A 13,877-nucleotide genomic window follows, 5' to 3' on the forward strand; every position below is an offset into this window, starting at 1 on the left:
ATGTGTGTGTGCGTGCGGAGTCCTGTCTGTGCCCCTGAACAATAATATTTAACTATTAATCACAGTTTTGCTAAATAAAAGGATCTGGCTTGCATCAGTCACATGATCACATTTAACCAATGATCGCCCTTGACGGCAGAACGCGCTGGTTACGAGCCGGGAACGAGCTCACAAAGAGCACGCGCATTTTTTGCGGTCCGGAGCTGTAGAAGAAACACAAATTGACACAGACTGATGCCACAAAACCAGTAAGTAGGTGTACAGCGTACACTGTAGTGTATAGCACACAGGAGCATTAGCTTATTACGTACACGTTGGTAAGCTGTCTTGTTGCAACTAACGAACTGAAACAAACGAGCAACAGCGTGACAAACATTACCTGTCCTTTTATTAACTGCACAAGTAGTGCTGGTCATAGCTGCTGGCTACCTGTGTAAGGCTGTCATGGGTCTGTAGCTCTGTCACCGTTTTAGGGAACATATTTAGTTTTAAAGTAAGTTTCCGGGCTTTTCCTGCCTTTCTGGAGGGATTATATTTCACTAAAAACGGTCTGATATGCATGTCCACATAATAATTATTATAATTATAATATATTAAAAAACACACGCTGTATTTTAAAGAACATACATTAAGAAGCAGATTATATTAGATTTATATTTTAAATAAGACAATATTTGGATTTTAAAGCAGTAAAATTATTGTATCTCTACAGTTTAAAAATGTAATAAGCTTTGCCCCTGCACAGAGTGGATAGTGAAACAAATGGAATCATCATAATGACATTATTTCATATTTATTTCTTCCCCCTCCTCATTGCTTTATTATTGTAGCTCTAGTAATAAATAATAATGTAAGGATTCTGGATCAGCACCATGGATGCCCATAGTATATACAGTATTCTGAAGACGGTCTAAAATGTCACTGTGTGTGTGCGTGTGTGTGTGTGTTTTATTTAGATGGATTTAAAAAAAAATATTACTCATGATATAACATTGTCCAGACATGCCTGGTAAGGACATGAGGAGGAAACAGTAGGAGCTGTGTGAGGCTACTAAAGGCAGTGCTATAACATTTTTCTGTCATCATTTTATTATAGATTAAGTGCAAGAGTTGTTAGGTGTGGATAATTAAATTATAGTTTATTGCAATAGCAAGTTGTGCCTTGTTGTCAGAAAGACAGCAAGTGGAGAGATATATATGAAATGATGGGATGGAAGGAAGAAGAGAAGCAAAGAGTGATTCACAGGCAGAGCCTAAGCACTGTCACCAATCTTTGCATTTTGTCATTATCTCATGACACTTGTTTAATCAGCTACCATCTCTCCTATGGACTTTTTAATGTCTACAGTCTCAGATCAACACAGCCCTGCCCTCCAGCACTATCCACAGCAACCCCTCAACAGCAACATTGTACCCATCAGGTAAAACATTGGCTACGTTTGCTTTGCCTTGTTGCCCATATTAGATTCTTGATGAATGTGTGTTGTTGTTATTCAGCCTAGCTCAGTGTGCCCCTTTTTAACTTTGAGCACCCGCCCCTTTAAACCTCTCTGTACGGCCCTGTTGCCAGGTGATGTTATTCATTTACACAGTAATACATTTGTGGCCGTGAACGGCTTTCAAAGGACAGACAGTGCTACCAGGTATATTAAAAGCGATATATTAGGGGCGATCATGGCTCAAGAGTTGGGAGTTTGCCTTGTAATCGGAAGGTTGCCGGTTCGAGCCCCGGCTTGGACAGTCTCGTTGTTGTGTCCTTGGGCAAGACACTTCACCCGTTGCCTACTGGTGGTGGTCAGAGGGCCCAGTGGCGCCAGTGTTCGGCAGCCTCGCCTCTGTCAGTGCGCCCCAGGGTGGCTGTGGCTACGATGTAGCTTGCCATCACCAGTGTGTGAATGGGTGGATGACTGGATATGTAAAGCGCTTTGGGGTCCTTAGGGACTAGAAAAGCGCTATATAAATATTTACCATTTACCAAAAGCGCTGTGATCACCACATCGCTTTGGTTTAGACATGAGAGGACAAGTGTACGTGCACTGGAGTTAACTCTATCAATTTACCACAACAAGCTTTGGGAGTCAAGACACTCCTCCCCACAGTCCAAACTAAAACAGATACGTTTGTGTTTATTTTTCTGCCGACATACCAATTCACCTGGGGTACCTAAAAAGTTCCTAAATCTGGAGAGTTTCCCTTCTTTGGAAACTATTTGCATTAGCCAGGACTAATTACACACAGGTTCACACCCCTATAATCACTGACTCTGTCTAATATCGTGACAGGACAATTAGTTAAAAAAAGATGTCATACAAGGTGAAGTTGGCCACTGATCAATCTCCTTCTAATCGATTTATGGATAACGACGTTGACTGATGACTGCAAAAAGCTCTTACAGGTAGCTTATTGACATGCTGTACTGAGTGAGTGACTGCTTACTGAGAATCATTTTCTAGGATAATCAACCTGCTTGCTGGCTTATTGATAGTATAAAGGGCTAAATATAGAATATAGCTGTAATGAATAGGGATATTTAAAGCATGGCTACTGAGTGTCTCATAAAAAACAAAACAAAACAAACAAAAAGAGTGATTGTGACTTCTGTGTTACCAAACAATGAGGTGAGCTGGGATGGGAGCCTGTCGTTCAGCTAAATCAAATTTTTAAGTTCTCACAGTGAATATTTTAGCTTTAGCTCAGACGCATGAACACTTGTAAAGTGTTACACTGGTCACAGTGTAAAGAGAGAAAAGAAAAAACAACATTTACACCAGGTTTTAGTTCATTAAAGTTAAATAATTAAAATCAATTAATTAGAGCTGTCAGCAACTGATGGTGTCGAGCAATAAGTGGAGCTCATTTAGAGAGAGTATAGCAGGAGCCTACACTTCTGTCGATGCCTATTGAGTGCAAGAGAAGATACAGATGGGCACCATCTAATACTAATGTTGAGCTTTGTCATATTTAATTTCATATATATATATATAGAGCATTTCATAAAACAGACAGATAAGTCTCTATCGCCCTCTTTTGGTGATGTTATTTAAACACACATCAAAAGTTGTATGGAACACTGAAACACAGTTTGCCATGGCAGCCTCAAATGCAGGTTAAGGCTTTATCGTGCAAAGAAGAAACAATAGAAGTCCATCCATCTTCTCTGTTTCAAAGCTAATTTAAAATGGGCTGGAGGAAGAAGAAAACTATTCTGTAGTCAGATGAAATAAAATTTGAAATTATTCTTGGAAAAGAGTAAGTTAAAAAGGGACCATCTGGAATTTTATCAGGACTCATATCAGGTCTGCATTTGCAGTCTAAGCAGTCTTTTTTTAATACCTAATTATATATATGTATAGGTAGGTAGATTTAGGCTGCCATAGCCTGTAGAGGTCTGCATGGATAAGCCTCACCAGACCATCACTGATCCACCACCAAACTGGTCGTGCTTAATGATGTGACAGACAGCATAATGTTCTCTATGAATCTCCAAAACCTTTTAGTTCGCTAGTGGTAGATTTTCCAATTCTGGTATTCACTGCAAATGTCATTCAGGTTTTGTGGTGCCAGGCAGATAGCACAGATCTACTAGAGGACATCAGGCCCTCAGACCACCCTCATTAAGACTGTTTCTGATTGGTGAGAGACATTAACACCAGTGCTAGAGGCCATTTTGTAGGGCCCTGGCAATGATCATCCTGTTCCTGCTTGCATAAAAGGAGAAGATACCCGTTCTTCCGAGGACCTTAAGGTCCTTTGTCCAGTGTGAGTTAACACACTCAGTTGGACTTTTTGTGGTGCAGACTGCTGTCAGCCTGGCAAGTGAGAGTTCCTCTCCAGCCTGTGAAGAGAGCCCAATGTGAGTTTACACACTCAGTGCTTTCTAAAGTTTGTGTATGTATTTATATATAAAAAATTCACATCCATTTAACCGCTACAGCCAATAGTAGTGGTTTTAATGCTCATTCCCTGTTATGAATTTAGCAAAGTAAAGTTCAGCACACGTTTTTTCCTGACCCTAAAGAGTACTGTTCTAGAAGCACACTCAACACTAGCATTCAGTAACTTGAACAGGACTAATTTCATTAATTGGAATCATTTATGAGTCTTGTTTTCGGGGGAGAACACAATAAGCTGTAGTGAGGCCCGTTTGAAAAGAGACCCATGACTTTCATGCTGTCTGGAAGGGCAGGCTGTGTGAATACACAATCACAGGTGTAGGCTGACCCTCACTGTAAGGTCATGACTGAGCTTGGTTTCATGATATGACTCGTGTCTCTATCAATCATTTAGCACATCTTGTCAACTTAAACCTGGTGTTGACCTGGGCTCTCAGCCAGCGTAGCCGAGTATCACTCGCTCTCATTAACTCTATAACAACTAAAGTAAGAGCAGGAGTGGAATGAAACTGGAGGAGCGAACTTCACCAACTGAGAGTATAATCCCTGCTCGTTTGGCAGTATATCTCTCTCTTTCTTCATCTTCTCCATTACAGAGCCTGAATCTCATGTGTGTCCAAGTGTCTGCATCACAGACCCCAACCAGGACTCAATATAAGAGAAGCTTTGTCACGTCTGAACCACTTAGAGGATGAGCAATAGCCTCGGCTCCCTTAAGACATAGCATTCGACTGAGAATAAGATCTGGGAGCAGGCCTGTTTAGCCACAAGTAGCATCTCCACCTCTTCAACCCGGATTCCCAAGAGCCTCTTAAAAGATGTTGCACAGTTTTCTCTCTCTTAAAAACAGCTGAGTTTAGCATTTAGCAGTGGCTGGCAATTGTTGGGAATATATTTTTTAATTCTATCACCAGCTGCTGTAAAAAGGAACCACAGCACAACAGCAGATACCACACAAAGGAGTGCATTTTAGTAAAATGCTAAACCGTGTATTTACCACAGCAGCACAAAATATAAACAATCCCTGTCAACATAATTTCTCCCAGAGTCAAATGTTCAGTCATTATATCTGGTTATTTGTAACAGCGGCCATAATAGGAGTTAAATTTGGCAAATTTTTGGTCCTTGAATTTACTCAAATGGGAATTCTAACAGAGGATCTTTCCTAACAAGTTTATCCTGCTGTTATGCCAAAGCGTTGTTTCCTGCCAAGAAGTGATTTCTAGTCTTATAGTGTTATAAATGACTTGTTGGCCAATAACCTGTCAAACAAATCTCATGAATGATTTCACGTTATTTAGAGCCAAAAGAAACATTCCTATTACACGTTAGAAGCTATGAATAGTTTTAGGCAATGTCACTTTTCTATCCTTTGTTTATCCAGTACTTGTTCTTTTATCTCATTGGGATTAAAAACATGTCTTTCAAGAGACCTGAACAAGCAAAATATTAGAAATATTAGTGTTTTTGGCCACTGATCACTTTTTGACGCAACACTTATTTTCTGATGTTGCCTCTCATTTCAAAAGAGAAGTGGTAGATGCTATCAGGAGTAAACAGTTGTCACCCAGTGCCTTGAACAGTTGTTTAATATTTTACAATCAATCCATGCTAAACTACCATCTGCTCCTTCCACAGGCTCCTCCACTCCTGCTTAGTCAGCTGTTCCAGTATCCACGACAACCTCGACAACCTCTTGCTCTTGGAGCTATTTGGTGGGGGGTAGGTTGCTGTGGTGTTTTATTGCTCCACTGCTGGGGTGGAAGGGGTTCTGTTCTGCATATGGAGCTAAGGTACATCTAAGCTCTGGGATCACAGAAAAAGATTGAATAAGGAGTTGGAGACTGCCATTCATTGTGTCATTGCCACTTCATTCTGGAGTTGACAGTTGTGCTGACAATGCCCATAACACATTGATGTCCTTTTGCTACTGGGCTGTTCAAGTTGACGCCATTTTCAGAATCAGAATCAGAATCAGAAAATGTTGAGCAGGTTTACAATATTAGGAAATTGCTGCGGTGCTTCAGTGCAAACATACTGTCATAAATTACGCTAAAATAGACATGAAAATAAAAATAAGAATAAGAATTAAAAGTGCTAAGTAGATAGATATATACATGAGTGCAGGTGGTGATCAGTGCCAAACATGGAATGATGCAATGAACACAGTGAAGCACATCCTCTGCTGGGCTTTCTTAATGACGGAGGTGATGGTGGGCTCCCACTTCAGGTCCTGGGTGATGGTGGTACCCAGGAAGCGGAATGAGTCCACAGAGGTGATGGGGGTGTCAGTCAGGATGATGGGGGGGAGTGGAGCTGTGTGCTTCCTGAAGTCCACAATAATCTCCACTGTCTTCTGGGCATTCAGCACCAGGTTGTTGTGGCTGCACCAGGACACCAGACGTTCAACCTCCCTCCTGTAGGCAGACTCATCCCCGTCCGAGATGAGTCCAATAACGGTGGTGTCATCTGCAAACTTGATTAGCTTGACAGACTGGTGGGTGGAGGTGCAGCAGTTGGTGTACAGGGAGAAGAGCAGGGGAGAAAGAACACAGCCCTGAGGGGAGCCGGTGCTGATGGTCCGGGAGTCCGAGACATTCTTTCCCAGCCTCACATGCTGCTTCCTGTCCGTCAGGAAGTCAGTGATCCACCGGCAGATGGGATCAGGCACATTCATCTGGGAAAGCTTGCCTCCGAGATGGTCTGGAAGGATGGTATTGAAGGCAGAGCTGAAGTCTACAAACAGGATCCTGGCGTAGGTTCCTGGGGAGTCCAGATGCTGCAGGATGAAGTGTAGGGCCATGTTGATGGCGTCATGTACAGACCTGTTGGCTCTGTATGCAAACTGCAGGGGGTCCAGGAGGGGGGCCGTGAGGGTCTTGAGATAGGAGAGAACCAGGCGCTCAAATGACTTCATGACCACAGATGTCAGAGCCACGGGGGTAGTCATTTAGTCCAGTGATCCTAGGTTTCTTGGGGACAGGGATTATGGTAGAGGACTTGAAGCAGGCAGGCACATGACATGCCTGCAGTGAGGAGTTGCAGTGTCTGAGGGTGGCAGGAGACACACCGTCTGGGCCAGGAGCTTTCCGAGCATTCAGACTCTTAAACTGCTTCCTCACACCTTCTTCATGAATATGAAAAGTTGTGGTGGGAGGAGGTGGTGTGAAATCCTCTTTTGTGTGGGGTGAGGAGGGGGGTGTTGTAGGTGAAGTGTTTGAAGGTGGTGATGGCTCTATGGAGGGGGGAGAGGTGGGGGAATGAGTGTCCAAAGTGTCTCTATTGTTGGGGCCGTTGGAGGTGTGAAGGCTGCCTGATGGCTCGTCAAAATGGCAGTAAAAGTCGTTAAGGGTGTTGGCCAAGAGCAAGTCATCAGTGGAGTGGGAGGTTTTAGGCTTGTAGTTGGTGATATTCCTAAAACCTTTCCACACAGAGGCCGAGTCATTCTCTGAGATCTGCTGCTGCATCTTCTCAGAGTGCTGATGTTTAGCAATGTCCACTTCTTTAGTGAACCTGTACTTGGCCTCTCTGTAGCAGTCCCTGTCTCCGCTTCTGAACGCCTTTCTCTTTTCCAGCCACAGCTTTTTGAGTTTAGGAGTAAACCAGGGTTTGTCATTGTTATAACTCACCCTGGTGCGTGATGGCACAATGCTGTCCTCACAGAAGTGGATATAGGAGGTAACAGTGTCCGTAAACTCGTCCAAGCTGTTAGAAGCAGCCTTCATTGTGTCCCAGTCTGTAGACTCCAAACACGTGCGAAGCTCCTCCACAGCCTCGTTGCTCCACAGTTTTTTGGTCCTCACGACAGGTTTGGAGAGCTTCAGCCTCTGTCTGTACGCGGGGATCAGGTGGATCATGATGTGGTCAGAAAGTCTGAGTGAAGCGCGGGGCACCGCACGATAGGCCCCGCTGATCGTGCTGTAACAGTGGTCTAATGTCCTCTCCTCTCTGGTCGGGCATTTAATATACTGCTTGTATTTGGGAAGCTCATGGCTCAGATTGGCTTTGTTAAAGTCCCCAAGAGCAATGATGAGAGAGTCCGGGAATGTCCGCTCCATGTGCAGTATCTGCTCCGTGAGTGCGCACTGAGCTGCCTGCGCATCCGCATCTGGCGGGATGTAAACAGCGGCCAAGATGAATGAAGCAAACTCCCGCGGAGAATAAAACGGTTTGCAGTGAATAAAAAGGTATTCCAGAGAGGAAGAGCAGTGCTGAGCAATCACTGTTACATCTGTGCACCAGCCACTATTAATGTAGAAGCAGACACCTCCACCTTCAGAGGTGCAGGCACACCTGGGAACAGACTAAGTTTGCCTTAATTCCACTGCTGACTACAATTGTTGCTTGGCTAACCAAGGCACTTTCTATTGTAAGGTAGAGATGCTACAATAATACAGAGAAAACCCCCCAACAATCAGATGATCTCGTAGGGATGGGAATTGAGAACTGGTTCTTGGAGAGTACTGGTTCCTAGTAGTCCAATTCCTCAGAATTATTAGTTTGCTTGAATATCGATCAGGCTAATTGGTTCTTGCACTCACGCTACGTTTAGCTGGTTTCAGTTTATTTGTCTGAGGAGGAAAATCGTGGCACAGTTGCTCAAAAAAAAAAAAGAGTGCGATGGTAAAGTGCATCCAGGCCAGAAACAACTGCATAATGCTGCTAAGACAACTTTGGCTCATTGCAACTACCTGCACAGCTCTCTTGCACAGCATATGGAGAAACATGCTAATGCTTAGCTAGCCAAGAGCCCAGAGTGATGTTAAAGCTCACTGTATGCTGACCCCAGTCCAGCAGCCAGACCCTGTTCATGTTTCTACAGTAGAATCACTGTGCCATCACTTTAAAGTCTCTTTGTGCTTTTGTGCTGGTTTTCATCTTTGGTTTGTGCTGTCGGCTTTGTGTTCTACTTGTGTAATACTAAGAGAAAGATCGTGTGTTTCATCATTAGGATAGGGATCTGTGTTTGTGCGTAGGACTGTAGCCCATAGCTTTATATCGCTGAATGGTTATTATGACACAATGCTTTCAGGTCATTTCACCGAGTAACACGAAAGTAATGTAATGAGTAGTATAACAAATTAATATCTCCTGGGAGTAACAATGTACTGCATTACTTTTAAGAAAAAGTACTCTGTTTAATATGTGTAACACTGATCACAACAAAGAGGGGAAATACTGCCAACATGAACAAACATTTGATTAATTAATTTCAAAATGTAATGTCTAAATTCTTATCAGTTCCCATCCCTACCTATGAGCAAGTGCTTTGGCGATAGTGGGAAGAAGAAACTCCCTTTTAACCAGAATAACCTCAGGGAGGAGCGGCCGTCAGCTGCAAGTGGTTGAGAATGAGCGGGGGAAGAAAAACATCAGACAGGCATACCCCTGCTAAATGGCATCACAATGTACCAAAATGAACATCAGGTTCTCTTCCATAACATCTCAAACTAGTGACCGAGTCAATAAACTCATAACGAAAGTTGTTAGGGCACATCTTTAATTATTGGTTTCACTTTTGGACCCTCTATCTTTTATTAATAGTTTCTGCACTAAAAAAAATAACTCTTTGAATAAACATGAACATGATTAAATTGCTTTATTTTAGCGTTATGCAATTCTTTTAATCCAACTTAATGTACTTGAGTTGGACCAACTTAATTAATTAATGATGAATCAACTTATTTACTGCAGTTGAGTCCAACTTAATTTGACTGAATTGATCCAACCCATGCAAATTACGTTAGTCTGATTAAGATACTTAAGGCTAATAGAAAGCCATTTATTAATGTGGAAATCCTTTCCATGATTATTGTAAGTTTATTTAAAGAGTTATTTTTTGGAGTGTTCCACAAAGTCTAGAGTCTGGTTAACATAAAAAGCTGATGGATTCATCCATCCGGTGGAGGGGTGCAGGGGCCTATCCCAGATGTGATAGTAAGGTGTGTCTATCACAGAGAGACAGATTACGCTTACATTCACACTTATGGGTAATTTAGAAAGAACCTAACCTTGATAACTGCATGATTTTTGACTGTGAGAGGAAACCCAGGACCCAGAGAGAACACACACAAACTCAGCCAGCCTGTAGATTTAAACCCAGGACTTAGCTGCTTGCTAAGACTGAAAGTAAGAGAAATGTTAATATTACACGAACTGTGCTGTGTGCCACAGGATCAACACGCTCTTCTCTGTGCAAGTCTCCTCACATAGTTCAACCTTATATGGGCTATAGGTTTACTGACACTAATACCTCTGGATTATATTGAAACACCAGCGGCGTAATGATCTCAGGAAGAATGCTTATTGTACCACACTTTGTAGCATCTCTATTTTCAGAGACGGCTCGATTCAAAGGCACACAGAGCTTACCTGTCAGTCAGACTCACACAAGAACGATTTCTTTCAGCTGACCTGAGGTAGCAGGAGTCACTTTCAAGTAAATGGAGCAGGAACTGTACTGGAGCAGCTGGTGAAAGGCAACCCAATCTGTTCTCTGGCTGGCCATGTGGTGTTGTTTGGGTTTCCTTGGGAATCTCATAATGAGACTATAGTTAATGAGAAAAACCTTTAGGGAAGACATTTTAGTAGTTGAACAACTTAATGTACTTAGGTTTAGGTTTGCAGGTTTAACTCCTGGTTTCTATTGTACAAATTGGAAAATCTATACCAACTATAAATGGGATATTAATCAGATATTTTCAGTTCCATAGTTTAGTTTTTTAATATTTATATTGTGTACACTACTAGGGTGAAATCTAGAATGGACAAGCCTCCTTTTTAATCAAATTATAGCTGCTAGTTATGCAGAGTACAGCAGCATTTTTAACCCATTGTAGGACTGCCACAGTTTGTTATATCCTGCATATCAGAAATGCACCTTTTCTTTTTTGAACCAGATGTTTAAAATGATCGACATAGTCACGAATCATGGGAAATGATGAAATGTGTTGATAAAAGCAAAAATAGAACAGAGCATAGAACAGTGCAGGAAACACTGAATACATCAAAGGCATGTAAAACCATGTCAAAACAAACATATTGCATCTAATATTAGCACAACACTACAATTCATGTCTTAACATTTGCTTCTTTTAGTAAATATTCATCTTTCACAGACAGATTCCTTCCCGTATCCATGTTATGTAAGCTGCAAGTAAATATGAATTACATGGGTTTTAAACCTGACGTTGCTCGTAGTGTTCAGTGGCAGTAGGTGGCAGTGTTTTTATATAAATGGTCAATCCACACAATTAATGATTCCATCTGTTAACAGGCAAAACCACTTTTATTTTCATTAATTTGTTACAAAAAATAAATATTTTAACAAATGAAATAATTTTATTCCCATCAGAATTTAAATTGAAAAAATAAATAAATAAATAAAATACATGTTCTATGCGCTGTTGAAATGAATTCCTTACATTGTTTTAAACATACTAACAGCATCATTTAAAATAAATGCAAAAATGTGTAATTCCCTGTTACTAACATGTACACTACTTCTTATCTAATTAACACTCAGTTATGAAAAGTAAGCTGAGATTTTTCACACATACAATTATCTGTATTTACATTATTTTTCATTATTTATATATACATTTTGGCTATATTTCTGTTACCACATTGTGCTTTGAATCATTTGGTAACATCCATTTGATAATAGCATCATATAGTCATTTTTTTAGTTTCTTCTTCGTGACACTGTCTAGTGAATAAATTTAGATATTCATAATTCAGGCACATTGAATTATGAATATAATTCATATCACTAAATGCAGCATACTTAAAAGTAGTTTATAGGTGGATTTCAGTGTTGTTGTTATTTTTTTTAAAATATGTTTAAATGTTCCAGTTTTGACATCAGTCATGTTCCAATTGCACATTGGATTACTGGCTCCAGGCTAGTTGTGACGTCACAAATCCTGTAAGTAAGTCAAGGTTTTAAACCCAGTCTGACTTGTTGATGTAAGAACATTACTGTACTTTAGAGAAAAAAACACATCAAGTAACACAGATATTAAGATGACATTCAAAATGTAGAAGAGGATTGATGATGATGTGCCATTTATTAAGAAATTAATATTTTTTTGCATCAACTGTGCAATCACATTATTAAAATGATTATTATTATTGCCATGTGATTTACCTTTCATATATTGGATAAGTGAAGATCAGCTTTAATCTGATTGTTGGCAACAAAATATTATCAAATGATTTCCTATTTAAGTTGGTATTTAGTTTAAGGTGCTTTTTTAAATTACATTAATTTTCATGTTTTTGAAGCTGTGAATACATAAACATTTAATGTGCAAAGTGGATATGAGTGGCAGAAAATTAAATACAGATGGAGTAAGCAGTTACAGAGCCATTGTTCTATCTATCTATCTGTGCTAACACATTTAACACCTTCATTTACTTATTGGCTCATAAATACAGAAAACATAATATTTAATATTATGGGTGCCATAAATAGTGAATGAATTGATCACAAAACTACTTTCAGTAACCAAGCAGTCATCATTTCCCCCACAGAGCAAACGTAAAACAAGGATTTTTCCAGATCCTTGTTGTTAATGTTTATTTGGTAAACAGTTTTAATTTGGAATATTTTGGAGTAATATGATAAAACAGTATAACTATGTTTAGGATATATTAGTGTACATTATGATGTAAAGAAAACAATTCATGTTCCTATAATTTTTCCTATACTTCAACAATTCATCTTCCTATAAAGTCACACAAATTTTGGATGAATAAATTAAATTTGTTAAATTTGTTCACTGAGAAAAAATTATGATTTTAGTACTTGTTTTTAAAACGTCCTACATTTATTTGATATAAAGCATATCAAACTATCACTGTCAGTTGTTTTCTTTTTTCTTGGCTTTGTTTCTTTGTTTTTAGAGCATGGAGCTTGGTTATTGCACACTGAGCTCCTGCAGCATAAAGAACTAGCTGTCTTAGTTCTCCAACAATTGTCTTTTCTGGTGACTCTTTTTGGTGGTGGTGGTGGTGGGGGGGGGGGGGGGCTACCAGCATCTATCCATATGTTTATAAACTACTTTTAAAACCAAGGGCTTTATATGTATTTATAATAATAATGGATTGCATTTATATAGTGCTTTTCGGGGCCCTCAAAGTGCTGTACAATTCCACTATTCATTTACACACTGGTGAAGGCAGCTACAGTTGTAGCCACAGCTGCCCTTTGGCAGACTGACAGAAGCGAGGCTGCCATATCGCGCCATCGGCCCCTCTGGCCAACACCAGTAGGCGGTAGGTGAAGTGTCTTGCCCAAGGACACAATGGCAGAGACTGTCCGAGCCGGGGCTCAAACCGGCAACCTTCCGGTTACAAGACGAACTGCCAACTCTTTGAGCCACTATCGCCCCATAATTTATCTCCTCCTAAAAAAGATAACCTGTAATTCCCAACTTGACATTAACTTATCTCCAGATGAGACTGCTACAGCTTCTTTTTTTAAGACTGATGCTCTGCTATACAGAATTAATCGAACAGTTAACTGTTCAGTGTAGTATTCTCATAATCTGCTGTGTAGTGTCCTCTTTACCCACCACCAGCCCCACCCTGACAGTGACTTACAGTGACCTGCAGTGCTTCATTTATCCATGCCAAATGATCCTATTTTAAGTATTGAAAAGGCCTTTCTCTACCACAACTAATGTCTTACCCAGCACGTCCACTAGGTGATAATGAAGCTCAGGAGACAAGACTCCACAAATAAGGCTGTTTCATTTGTGTTATATATAATACAGAAAAAAAAATCAGGCCTGATCCCTCTTCCTGTGTGATTAAGGAGTGGATGAAATAAGGAGCTGTTAATACTAGAGGCAAATTATACCTTTTTAATTCCTCCTTAAACTGTAGTCTGGTGTAAGGAAAAGGCCAACGAATTTAGCAGTGGTTACATTTGAATTATAAGGCAGGATGAATGTTCATGAAGAATATTTAATCAGATGA

At 40.4% G+C, this 13,877-nt stretch overlaps 1 long non-coding RNA gene across 2 annotated transcripts in view; it reads left to right on the top strand.

Moving 5' to 3' along the window:
- The first annotated feature begins 130 nt into the window (after positions 1-130).
- LOC143414997 (uncharacterized) overlaps positions 131-13,877 on the top strand; it is a 43,474-nt gene continuing 29,727 nt past the window's right edge. The window contains exons 1-3 of one of the 2 annotated variants that reach the window (XR_013095606.1): positions 131-248; positions 1,349-1,421; positions 5,532-5,613. This is a non-coding gene — a long non-coding RNA (uncharacterized LOC143414997). Of the gene's footprint in view, positions 249-1,348; positions 1,422-5,531; positions 5,614-13,877 lie in introns of those variants that run through there. The other variant, XR_013095607.1, reaches the window with a different exon arrangement.

The sequence above is a fragment of the Maylandia zebra genome, linkage group LG23 (genome assembly GCF_041146795.1).
Source record: "Maylandia zebra isolate NMK-2024a linkage group LG23, Mzebra_GT3a, whole genome shotgun sequence".
Lineage (NCBI taxonomy): Eukaryota > Metazoa > Chordata > Actinopteri > Cichliformes > Cichlidae > Maylandia > Maylandia zebra.